Here is a 13,245-nt window from a genome sequence, read left to right as displayed (position 1 = left end):
TTGATATTAGATCTACAACAAATATTTGTATTGAAAGAATTCAGTAGCAGTCTATAGCTGAAACTATCTACAAGGTCACTATGAACAGATGTGTGGAACTTCTTAAATGTTTATTTTTTGTGGCAAAACAGGTGGTTCCATTTTATTATGCATGTGCTCTGCAGTTATGCTTGAAGGCAGTAGGAACAAAACTGATTGACTGCACACACATTTGATACACACAAAGGGAAAGTCTTTTCCCAGAAGTTATCATGTAAGTATACAAGACAGACTAAAGATGAGAAACAGAAAGAATTATTATTTCTATTTTAACAGAGAAACATGGATGGCAAAATTATCAGCACTTAGATTAGTAAGTCTCAGTATTGTCACTGGAAATCTCTGGATGAATAATTGCTTGCAATGAGTATTAAGAGTTAACTGTGTGGTCCAGTAGATTTTCAGAATCAACCCGGACACCTGCGATAGCCTGGAGTGTAACTCAGATCTATTACCTAGTTGAGTGCTTCTCTGAGCTGTGAAATCACCCAGCTGGGAAACATACCTGATACCTGTAAAACAATGCCCAGCATGGCATCGTTCAGGGCTCTGCTGGCATGAAGACCCAATCTGGAATTGCTGTGAGGAAGGGAATAGTTTATTAGCTTCAGGAAGGACTTGTCTGATTTCCGTGACTTTACAATAAAATGCTCACAAAAAGGTGAAGTGGAAGTCTGAAGAGTACTGTCTGCATTGTTTCAGGAGAAGAGCAACCTTTGAACATATATTTTTTCCTTGAAACATGGTCAAAATTTGGGTTTTAAATGGGAGGGAATTAAAAGAAGAACATTATGAAGAATGTAATTTTATATTTGTGAGCTTCTCTGAGAGCTTTTTACATTTGATGTTTTTAATCAATTTTCCAAGGATCAATAAACTAAATTGTGGGTTTGATTAGTGAACTAACTGTATGATATCACTGTTATCCCTCTCTTTCATTCTCACCACTGAGATTCTTAGGTACCTTCTGTCCTGCATAGTACGTTGCCTAGTACTGCAAAGTGTGTTGTCTACTTCAAAGACACTTTAATCAGTATGTGGGGCCCATTACTAATTTTGAGCTTTCTACTAACACAATAGAAGTAATATTTCCTGTGATCTATCATTTGATCCTTGCATTTATTGCTCTGTATTTATATTTAGGTTATAAGCTTTTGTGGGAATGTCTGTGTTTGTCTATTTGCAAAGCACTCGGAACTCTTTTAGCACTAAATAAGGAAAAAATCAGCACTAAGTCACATAACTATTTGCAGACCTTTCAAGGAATTCCAACAGCAGAAGATTGCAGTGCAGCTTACAAGATCCAGTGCTAATAAGTACCTAGGTCTTCAAAACTGGACCATGCATAATAAACATTTGCAATCTTCAGTGCACGTTTTTGAGAAGATTATTGTAACGTGGCACCAAGAGTTACATATTGCAGTTTGCATTTCAGTATAGGAAAAAGTGATTTTAAATATCTGTAAAAAACTTATGTACTAAAAATCTGAATAGTGCTTTTTCGTGTGGTGAGCAACAGCAGCATTTTAACTAGCTTAGTCTCAGTAGGTCTGAGACCTCTTGACTTCTGTGGCATTCCACTGCTAGTGGATTTTGCTTACTATCTTCCTAAGCAGTTAAATGTTACCATGTCCAAATGACAAGCTGTGTAGTGAAATTATTGACTACTGTTCATGGTCATGTAAAAATATGGACAGGTAGATAATTAATCTTTAAAATTGCTTTTTCTGTTCAGAAAATGAAGCAGTATGTCTTACTGGAGCTACTAACACCTACATAGTAAAATGACAGTTTTCTCAGTAAAAAGAAAAAATCTTCAAAAAAAATCTTGGTAACACTTTTGAAAACCATAAAGACATTCTGAAAAGCTTTAACCTGAAAATCCCGCTATTTCATACTACAGCTGGGACATTTTCCTAAAAACATCCTGTGATCAGTCACATTGAATAGAGAGAACATGAGGAATGTGAAAAAGGACTGTAGACTTGGAGACCATAGGTAGTCTTGTTCATTTTCCATGGGTTCATCTGGTGCCCTCCAATGGATCTCATTAACACAGACTGTATTCCCACTTGAGGAAAGCAATGAATGGCACTAAGATCCGTTTATACTAGTCACTCGAAACAGTCTTAATTTTTCCTACCAATTCCCTTGCCCATGGCTGCCACTTAAAGTATGTATTTGAGTCTCTGTAAAAGCTTTAAAGAGAACTCGGAGCCCTGTTTATTTTACAATCCTACCGAAGGCAGTACTTTTCCTAGTTTAGGTCTGGGACTCACTTCCTAGGTATCGTAGTGTCTCAGTATTCCAAACTGCTCAAAGGAGAAAAAGATCTTTAGCATTAGCACAAAGGGCTCCTGCAAAACCAGTAGTTATAGAAGATCGATATGATGTGGGAGTCTCCATTTTATATATGTAAATTTTATTTTTTAATCTCAGTTTCATGATTTAGCACATACTGGAATGTCATTAACAGACAGTCGTCAACGGTGGAGTATTAAATGGCTAAAGAGGGTCAATGATAACTGAGTGCAGAAAGGAATGAAGCATACACTCTGCAAGTCAGGGAGTTTTCAGGACTTGCATTGCATGTGTTCTTCCTGGCATTCCTGTCAAGTAGGTAATGTAGTATTGATATTTTCTCTATTAAGCTGGTTGTTTTCTAATAGAAAACAAGGGGAAAGGAAACTTCTGTGTCACTTGCTCAGTAATTTCATTTTATTGAACAAGAGTGTTTAATGGAAAAAGTCATTTGCTGTGACTTACAGTCTAAAATCACTGATGCCAGCAGTTTCCAAATCATGGGTCTGGTTAGAGTTTAGTTAAATATTCAGGTTATATGATTGAATGTGGGACGAAGTGGTGTAGGGCAAGGTAGTGAGCTAAGAAATTAGAATTATCTCCACTTCAGTTCCTTTTTTATGTTTTGGTTGTAATTAAATCACTATTGTGTATTATTAGGAACATGTTATTACATAGAGCCTTTATTATTTAAAGGATATACACAGCTTTTGCAAACCATGCGGATCACATTCCTGGGAGAGCACAGACACTCTCAACCCATACTGACTTTAGTAGACACTGAATGCGTTCAAAATCTTGTAAGAGGAAAGCCTACACAGAGACCAGAGACTGGGTGCTGTGTGAATGGATGAAGGTGTGGTAAAATTTGTTTCCCCCAGTTACATGTGCTATAACTAAATAAGCTCACTCCAAAATGTTCACAGTTTGTGTTTCTCAAGTGTCTGAGTATTGTCATTCACAGGTGATAAAAGCTTTTACAAAGGTGATGGGTAGTCATCAAATGGATGTTCAGATGCTCTTTCAGAACAGAGAACTTTATTTCTGGTGTTAGCTCATTTTTTTGATTGGAGCCATGATTCAAGAAGTGCCTTCTCTTGAGTGTGTACTTTGTTGCTTTCTTGAATCTGGATCTGTGTGTAAAATCTGCTACAAAGCTCTGCTTGCCCTCTGTGAGACTTAGCAGTTTATTTCAGTAAGCTCTCGGTTAGGCCCATTTAGAGCTTGGAACAAATACTGCAAACACAGATAAGAGGATATGGATTTAATTTTATCCTCTTCCTTTGACCTGTTGAAACTAGCTCTTACTGCTCCAGAACTAGCTGTTACCACTCTCTTTGTTTCTCTAGCTGCAAGTGGGGACGATATCTCTTCTAAAGTGTTCTGAGATTAACTGATGTATTGTTATTATTTATTATTATCCCTACATTGTCCCTGGTGAATTTTTACGTAAGCCTTTTCATTAACCCTTCCATGCAGTTTGGCTGCTGCAGTAATAGGGCCAGAGGGAACATTCTGGAGGATTTTCCTTCTGTTCACACAGTCCTGACATCAGATAGTGCAGTGCTCCTGTTGCAACCAGTTATCCATCTTTGCTTTCCTGCAGGAGTGGGATGCTGGATTTAGGATCAGAAATGTTAGTGCGATTGGTGCATTCAATTGTTAGGTTGTTACAGCACAGCAAGTTCACTGGACGGTCCGCTGTGTTGTATTCATATAGAAGTGTTTAAGTGTTACAGTTTGCTGAGACCTCAGATCTGACATAGGTGAGAATTAAAATAGATTCTGTTGCAAAGCTCCACAAATAGTCATTTGTTTATTTGTTTCAGATAATTGGAAGTTTTTGCTATTCTGTGCTGGGGATGAAACCATGTTTCCTGAAGTGTGGCTACTGCAGTTGTTTTTAATGTATATGAAAGGACTGTTGGGGCTCAGGTTATTCTCAGAAAAGGGGTTACACGGAATTAGCCTTCTCTACTAACAACTCAAGCAATTCAAGTACTTATTTACATAGTTTTCACAGTCAGCTACATGGAGTTGATGAGATTCAGCCCTTTGATCTCTGATATAGGAAGAAGCCTTTCTGAAGCATAGAGCATCAATATGAGTTTGCTGTCCTTGAAGCACCTAGGACTTTTTCAGTCACAGCAGATGTACTCTACAAAAATGAGGACTCCCTCCTGCCAAACAGTCTATGTTTTGTTTGCGGAGTCAGCAAAGCGTGGTAGAAAAAGTAGGTGTTTGCTAGTGAGTACTGCTGAGGCAAAGCTGCACTTCACTGCTACTACTGACCTTTATAGGACCTTCTTCCTATCAGCTAATTCCTCCTATTAGCCAGTTTCACTAACAGTCTGAATGGCAGCCTGTGAATGTCCAGTTTGTTTAGATATTCCTACCAGAAGAACAGCAGAAACCCATGTTTGTTCTTGCTTTACTTTGCACTTTAGTTTTTTCAAGATTCCTTTTGCTTGGTATTACTAGGCCAGTACAAGCTATCATGCCAGCTGTTGTGCGCTGAGAGAAAAGATTTTATTATTTGCATAAAGAAACTTTTCTTTCTTTCTTTCTTTATTTCTTTAAAAACAGCAGAATAACTGAGATCAAGTAGCTTTCCTGGATGCCTGTAAAACTGCCATGACTGTTGGATGGATGCCAAGATTCTAAATATCTCTGAAGACTTGTCTTTGGTAGACTGTTGGCTGGCAAACTAACTCTCCCATTATTATCCTAAAAGTTACATGCAAAGCTATGGGACTTGTTCCTTCAGTAAGCTGTGATATTGTAAAAGGTTCTGCAGTATCATTGGAAAAGGGCTTAAATGCTGTATTTGAGCTGAGATACAAAATATACATGGATTTGATTTGGAACCCCAATCTAAGTTTCATGATTGTCCTGTTTCCAAAGGGTCAGACCCAGAGAATTTTGTGGAATATGCAGATATAGACTTGCTGTGAATTTTTTCTAGAGATTTTCTCTCTTGTTTTTGCCTATTTATCCTGGCAGTACTTTTGTATTCTGTTTAAACGCTTACAGAGGCAGCACATCCCCGTATGGATTTTGTTTCGTAAGCTATTCTTACCGAAGCCTTGTTTTGTTCATTTTCTTAGTCTCATCTAAGTCGTTAGGCTTATCTTTGTATGTCACGATACACATAGTGATGATGGAGTAATTCAATGTTTGCATCTGAAATTTTCATGTCAGTTGGTTCTTAGCATTTTACGCAGTATACAATGAGATTTTCAAAAGCACTCTTCAGTTGCCTAAATCTGTACTTCATAAAACAAGTTACACTTTAAATACACTTCAAACTCTGTCCCATAGTGCAGAGGCTTTTATGTTGTATATATCTCTGTAAATAGTTTAGATTTTATAATTACGCACAGGAAACTTTTTTTTTTTTTTTGGTATAGACAAGAGTATATCTGTGAAAGATGATGAGAAGATTAATTGCATTTCTTTGCCATGCTCTAGAACAAAGTATTTTATCAATGGGGGGAGGAGGGGGGATACTTCCTGAATATTTTTTTTTCCTATCGTGCTCATCCTGCAGAAATCTTATACTATGGAAGATAGCTTTTAATTATCTTTCTGTGTGGAAACTGCTTCCTGGAACTGGATGGTGCAAAAAGTACTAATACTTAGTATTTTGTCATCTGAATTGAAGCCTTGATTTAGGTAATAACTAAAGGAAAGTTTATTGACCTTATGGTAAAGGAAAGGAACTAACTTTCTTTGAGTGGAGAGTGATCTCTGTGAAGAGGCTATTAAAATGCTAATGCGTAGATGATAATTTAACAAATGTATGCATCTGTTCTGATTGACCGAAATAAGGAGAGAATAATGCATTACTGCAAGTTTTCCACTTCATTTTTAGTTCTTTTATTATTGTGAAACAAAACTCTTCACTTCTAACATAAACCGTATTTGCTAGTGACGAGAGATAGTGATGTTAAGGCACAGGTCTGGAACATGTGCTACCATTCCCAGCTGTTAAAGGTTTTCTGTAAAATAAGGGCAACTCCTATAATCGCAGTGTCCGATTACCCCATTTGTAAAACAAAGATGACAGCACATCATTCATTCTTTGAAGTAGCAAGCTGTTCATAGAAGGGACAGTCTTTTACAGTATGTTTCTACAGTTCTTTTTACTACAGTGTCCTGTCTCATCTGTTCTTCTGAGAGTGTCTGCACTGTAAATAATAGTTGTGGTTCCAACACTTGTAAGAGGATAGGATGGCGGAAGCCCCCATTGAGACAGCACTCTCTGTCCAGAGAAGTGTGCCCTACCTGAGAGTAACTAAAATACCTGAAGAGGGAATGGAAATGCCCTGTTTAAAGGCAATAGAATTGCCAGTAAGTGCTTTGAGAGTTAACTGACTCTCAGTCAGAATGTTCTCTTTGAAAATTGGAATTTTTACCAAGATAAACAGTTTTTTTTTTCTACTGTCAAATCAGAACACTTTATTTTGTGGAAGTGCCTTGAAATGTTTCACTTCAAATCAGTTAAATAGCAGATGAATCAGAATTTTCCTGTTGGACTATTCCCTTTCAGTTCCCTCAAACTTAGCAGTCTCAAAGACCCTATGTGAATTTCCCTTTATCTTTCTCTTCTGCAGTCTTTCGTAGGATTCAAATTGCTTAGGTATAGCATGTTATGGTCATAAGATAGTTAATCTGTCCATGGAACCTGGCCGGTATAGGAAAGGAACACAAGAAGTTTCTTAAGTACAGTTTCCAGTTGTGATTTGTTGCACGTAGAAAATGCAGCTTAACATTTAACTGGATTGAAATCAAATAAATAGATTCTTTGCTGGAAGTTTAATTTTAGGTGGAAAGGTTGAAGTAAAACTGTTTAGTGTTTCCAAAGTAAAATTTTTCAGAGCTGTCATTCATTAATTGTTTTGACGCTTCTAGGTGAGGGGTGATAGATGCACGTAAAACAAATGTGTGCCGTTTCTCATTATTTTTTTCCCTAGTGCTTGCAAGTACCTCTGACTCGCAAGAGATTTCCCTTTCAGAGTATTGTTCATCATCCAGTTCTGCAACATAAATTTGTGTTAATATGTGTCCTGACTTCATCTTATTACTGTGTTTCTCCAAAATATGCTTCTGAATATTTTATTCTACACAATTGCTTATGGTATAGCTTTACTCCTTTCTGTGCTTTTTCATCACAGTCTAGTGTCACAGTCTATGTTACAATATTTCAAATAAGTGAAACTGTGTGAAGAAGGAGATGTGAGTTTAAACATACTTAAGGTAGAGCAGCATGGTTATGTCTACAAAACTACCTTGATCTATTAACAGGAAATTGTGTTCATAAGGGTAAATGGTAATTGTATACAGACTTCAGCAATTTCTTGACCTTCATATGATGTTGTTCAGGTATTGGAGGTATTGCTGTTTTGTGAGAGGTGCTATGGCACGGTACCATGCTGTGAACTGTGCAAATATCCAACAAGGAGGCCCAAGAGAGATACAGAGAGTTTTAGGGCAGGCTTAGATTGAATCTTGCCATATCTGTTGGAGCCACCAGTGCAATAGTTAAATAAAAAACTGTCTTTGAAACCCTTACTTCCTCAGAATCACTTTTGGATGTCACTAGAATCTGTCATTTGGTAGGTCTTCCTTTACAATGTTTATGATGATAAAAAACAGTCTTCCCTGGTTGAAGGCAGACTTCAGCTTTTTCATGGTCTTGCATGTGAAGCATCACACGCTGGGTTGCCTGAAGATATCACCTATCTACTCTGCCCTCTAGGACCATGTGACAGTGAAGGGCCACAACAAGAAGCTGCAGTCCAAGGGACCGACCTACTGTGAGGAGTGACTTTTCTCTTACTCCTGGACTCCAAGCTGCAGACATAGCTGAGGTGCCAGGAACGCGCGTACTGATGGTGTCACAAGACAAAAAGCAGACAAAGGACAAATGAGTAAGTCACATTTTGTGTTTGAAAAGATGAGGAAAATCTGAACATGTTGCTTCTTTGCACAGGTCAGCTTGCAGGAATGGATTCTGAAAGATTCACATCTCTTAGCGTACACAGTTTTCTTCTGGATTTTATTCACACTGCAAAGATTTTAATTGCTGGTAAAGAGATTTCTTAAGGCATGCATTTAATCTGAGTTCTTATAGCTGCCTCTTCATTGAGACAAAGTCATTTCTAAGACTTTTATCAATTTTTAATATTCTTTTAGTGATTAGTCCCTTGCTATACCAGTTATCCAGTGGAAGACTGTGGAATTACTGTGTTTTTTTCGCATGCTAATAAAATAACAAAGCAAAAGCCTTAGTTACCATTTCCTGAGTGCAGCTATTGAAGTAGACAAAGCAAGAAAGAAGGGGAGCATATTCCTTAGTCAAAAAAGGCAACAAAATTAGGAGTGAACAGCAGGGTTTTAAACATCCATAACAGCTGCCTGAAGAACAGAGTGGGGAGGAGGAGAGTTGAGAAAGAAAAAAAGGCTTAACTTGGTTTATCTGGACTTTGCAAGTGCAATTTGACATGATTACTTCTCACTTTGTCTTTTCTCCTGAATACATGAATGCAATCTAAGATGGCCTGAAAAGACTGTTATCTGGCCACAGAAAGAAGTTGCAGAGGGGATCAAAAGATTTTAGGGCCTATTTCACAGTGCCGAGTGCTCCTGACCCACCTGATTTCCAGTCCAGTGGAGATCCTGGGCACCTCAGCTGCTTCTAGGTCAACCCAAGAAATGACCTTACAGAAAAGGTTTCTTAGAACCTGCAGTCACTGAAACCTACTCCATCTCTGTTGTACATCCTGCTCACTAAGAGATACAGCACAAAATCTCTTTTGTGTACACTAAAAGGCAGAGGAGAAATTACGTAGTTGTTAAACTTTCATTTGGGTCAGACCCAGACACAAACAATGTTTACTGTAGTTGGAATAACCCATTCTGATAGGATTACTTGAGAATCTTACTTTTTGTTGGTCATGTCCTCTGTTCAGCAGAAAACCAAATGGAAATAAATTGTGGAGAGGAAGTACTTTGGGCATAATGACCTCTAGGAGGAACTAAGTCATAAAAGGTGTATGATTATTGGACAGAAGCCTTTTTCTAAAATAGGCTTTCAGTGAAATGCTTTTGACATCTTACCTATTTTATGATCAAATATTTAATATAAAAGCACAAGTACTCTGCGCATAATAAAATGTACACTTCCAACCGTCAAAAGCTTCTGTGAAGTTTGAGTACATTTTCATGCTGGTTGAATGGAACGATATCCCTTTTCTCTACAACCAGGATTAGTTTGATGGATGAAGATTTGTCTTCATAGTAAGATGCTATCACTTTCTAATGTCAGGAAGAATTTGAATAATGATTTCACAAATTATTGATCCACTGAACAAAACCAAATAACACAAAATTCCCATTGTTATATGAATGCTGTCGTTTGTCTCTGGAAAGTAGTAAAAGTGTGTAAGTCCCATCATCAGTAAAGCTATGGCCAGGTTCTTAGACGTTATATAATGACAAGAGGGAAGGTATTCCAGCACACATTTAGCATAAAACCTGGAAATCTTCATGCCTGATCCATAAGTAACTCAAGATTTCAGATACATAATCAGTAAAAAGCAAATGCTTATTATCTTACAACATTACTTTTGCAACCTGAAGTTATTTATAATGGACTGTTTGTAAATACCACCTTTCATCAGAGATATTTGTCCTTTATTGTATTGTGTGGACGTAGGTATTGCCCTTTCCTATGGGCTCTCTACCAACATGTAATGTCCATGGTGATACTTTTCAATTGGGTTGTTGTGATATTGCAGGATTAGGTCAGAAAGGCAGGAGAATCTTGGCCTTATTTTAGTGCTTTATCTTTTCAAATATTACAGTTCTAAATTCTAAAGATTTATTTCATGTTTAGTTCAGATTCTGGTACAGGTATTCCTGTTACACTTAACTTTGCTAGTGATTTAAAATATAGATTAAGGTTTAGATAACTGTAACTTTGGCAACTTCAGGCCTTTATGGCTTTTGAGGCAGAATTGCTAGTAACTATAGAATGATTGTCCCTCTTGAAAATCTTTGATTGGATGACCCAGTGGAGATACCTACCTTTCAGTGTCACAATGTTTCACACATCTAGTCTTTTAGTAACATTTTGGTCTCTATGCGGCCTAAGGAGCTAACAACCATTATATTGCTTTATTTATTTATTGGGGTTTTTTTTCTGCATTCTAAATTCTTTTACTGTATACATATGAACTGAAGTAGAGCTGGTCTTATGGGGGCATTACTTAAAGTTTAGAAAAAGAAAATCCAGCTATCCCTGTAGCACCGCAGCCCCAAATGCATCCCTCTAAACATGCAATTGACAGTGCCTGTTCTTGTTTACTATGGTAAGAACTGTGAACATCCCTTTCAGCTGCTTTCTCTGTTGATGTACTTACTACCCAGAAGGCAAGCTTGTCAGCTGCATGACACAGATACCAACTTCTGGAAGATCTTCCAAGTGCAGCATCTGCATCTTGCTCACTGAAAAACAGTATTATTTACTGTTGCCTAAATTCTAATCGAACTGTTCTCTGTGTGCTTCTAATTATCATGGTCATCCGATGTTTTTCTTTTGTTATAAGTGCAGCCGTAGATTATTACACTAAGAAGGATAGAATTTCATAATAGTTCAAATACTTCTCATTAACATGTTATATTATATACTAATACTGTGCAAGAAGTTGTGCAGGAGGCCCTTCTGGCTTAGATCAAAATACATAAAGCAATATGATATAGTGATGCTTGCTATTTTAAATGATGCTTTGAATAGTCTTTTGCATCAGTGATGAAGGTTTTAGTACTGTGCAATGTCCTGGAATTGAGCAGAACCATAGTATGATCTGCAGTGTTCATAAAATAGATCCGATGGCACTCCTGAATCCCTAAATTTGAAATTATTACTCATAGATAGTGAACTGAATCTTGTCTGTTGTTTAAATCAACACCTATGTCAAACATCCTTTTTGATAGCTACTTTGATGCTGGGAAGGATTTCTCCCTTAATACATATATAAACAAGTTAAAGGAGAGCCACTGCTTTCATGGATTATTTGCTGTGGCAAACCTAGTGATTTAAAGCTGTGTAATAGTTTACCAGCAGATTCATTACATTGTTAAGCAGAAAAGTGGAGGATTTTGATACACTAGATAACAAATGATTGAATAAATATATATTGGTGGCTTATTGGAATGTGCTGCTGGCAGTTCTGATTGTATAGGGTAGTGAACGTGTATCTTAATGTAGATACAACAGGTGTAGCACAGATTTTTAGATGACAAAATACTTATGCATAACTCTTAATGAAGATACTTTGTTAAAGATTAAGTGCGGTTTTCTTATTTAAAGTGTCCAACTTTATCTGAAAATTGTGAGCTGTTACTGAATTGTTGATGCTAGGAAATGGGAGACATGGCTATGCATAAACTCAGAGGGATTCTCATTCAGCCCACATTACCCTCTCTAAGTGAAGAACACGCCAGATCTTTTCATTAAGGTCATACCACTGTTGTCTCCCATCAGCATTAGTGAGACATTTGTACTTCATCCATTTGACGTAAAAGCTCTCGTATTTATTAGTAATTCTGGGGATGTAACAGTTCTGGTGGTTCAGGTGAATCCCATGCGATCACAAAGAACAGCACAGCTTGTGAGAAGTAGAATAAATCTTGCTGTGAAGTAGGTCATGCAGGAGCAACACAGAATCAGTGCAACCTAAAAGGAGATTGGAGAACAATGCCTATTTCAGAATAAAGGACAGCTTCATATTAAACACTTCTTGACATGACTGGACGTAGAGGCTGACTTAGATCTGAATGTGTTAATAAAAAAAAATGTCAAGGCATCTTTTCTGAATATTTCATAAAAAGTAGCTGGAAGAGTAGAGTCAGATCAAATGTTGGGAGTACAATTTTTAAAAACAATTTATATTTTCACTCTGAATACCTCCTCTTGTTTAGGGATACATTGTGTCCAATGATTTGTCTTTTCCAGTACTTTTTTAGTAAAAAAAGTACTGTATTCTTAGGATAAAAGTAAGAGGTCTTCCGGATCAGGTCTGTAATTTTAAAAAGGCAGGGAGAGTAGCTGTTGTTTTTGTGGATTTCATTAATAATCAATGACAACAGCAGTTTCTGATCTGTAACAAACAGTGAAATAAACTGGTGTGTTGGGACTAGCTGTTGACCTGAGCACTCAAAAACTAAAGCAAAGCTATCTATCTATGAGAACAATTAACTTGATAATCAGTAGTGGAGGGCAGAGAAAGCTTAACAGACATTTGCCAAAAGATCTTGAAATTTTCTGAAGTGAAAACAGATGAGAATAAGGATGAATGCATATGGCTCACATCTGCCTTTGACAGAAAATCTTTGAGCCTGATAATGAACTTGACTGTTTCAAGAATGCTGAGATGGGGTGAAATTGTTGTGCTAGTCTTGAGTTGAGAAAATGCCAAATGCTTTTTAACTAAGTTAAAAAAAGAAATGGATAGACTGTAATATATCTGAACTCACTGGCTCTTAAGCCCCTAAGGACGTTACCTTTCTCACAGAGACTTAGATCCAGACATTTTAGAAAACTCTACTGCTCGATGACCCTTACAGAGAGAAAAGTCTGACCTGTAGTACTGTTACAGAGCAGAAATTTTTAAGGTGTACTTAGCCCACAGGGGTTTGATTTTGATGATCTTTCCAGTGAGAGATAGAAATAGAAAAATTAAAGGTGGAAAAGACCTGCTGGATCATCTGTTCATCTCTCTCAAAACAGAAGACATGAGAAGAATTAATAGATAGTGGTTTAAAACTGTTCTGCATTCATAATAGAACTTGTTAGCATGACAAGATCTGTTCAGTATGATGCCCTGTGCAAAGCTGCTG

General features: G+C 37.2%; 1 long non-coding RNA gene across 2 annotated transcripts in view; it reads left to right on the top strand.

Annotated features, from left to right (window-relative positions):
- Positions 1-13,245, top strand: part of LOC112985687 (uncharacterized) — a 207,284-nt gene that overhangs the window by 86,412 nt on the left and 107,627 nt on the right. For both annotated transcript variants that reach the window (XR_003259801.2, XR_010389483.1), the window contains one exon: positions 8,102-8,273. This is a non-coding gene — a long non-coding RNA (uncharacterized LOC112985687). The remainder of the gene's footprint in view (positions 1-8,101; positions 8,274-13,245) is intronic.

Source organism: Dromaius novaehollandiae, chromosome 5, assembly GCF_036370855.1.
Source record: "Dromaius novaehollandiae isolate bDroNov1 chromosome 5, bDroNov1.hap1, whole genome shotgun sequence".
Lineage (NCBI taxonomy): Eukaryota > Metazoa > Chordata > Aves > Casuariiformes > Dromaiidae > Dromaius > Dromaius novaehollandiae.
Note: the sequence above shows the minus strand (reverse complement) of the source record. Positions and strands in the feature narration are given on the sequence as shown.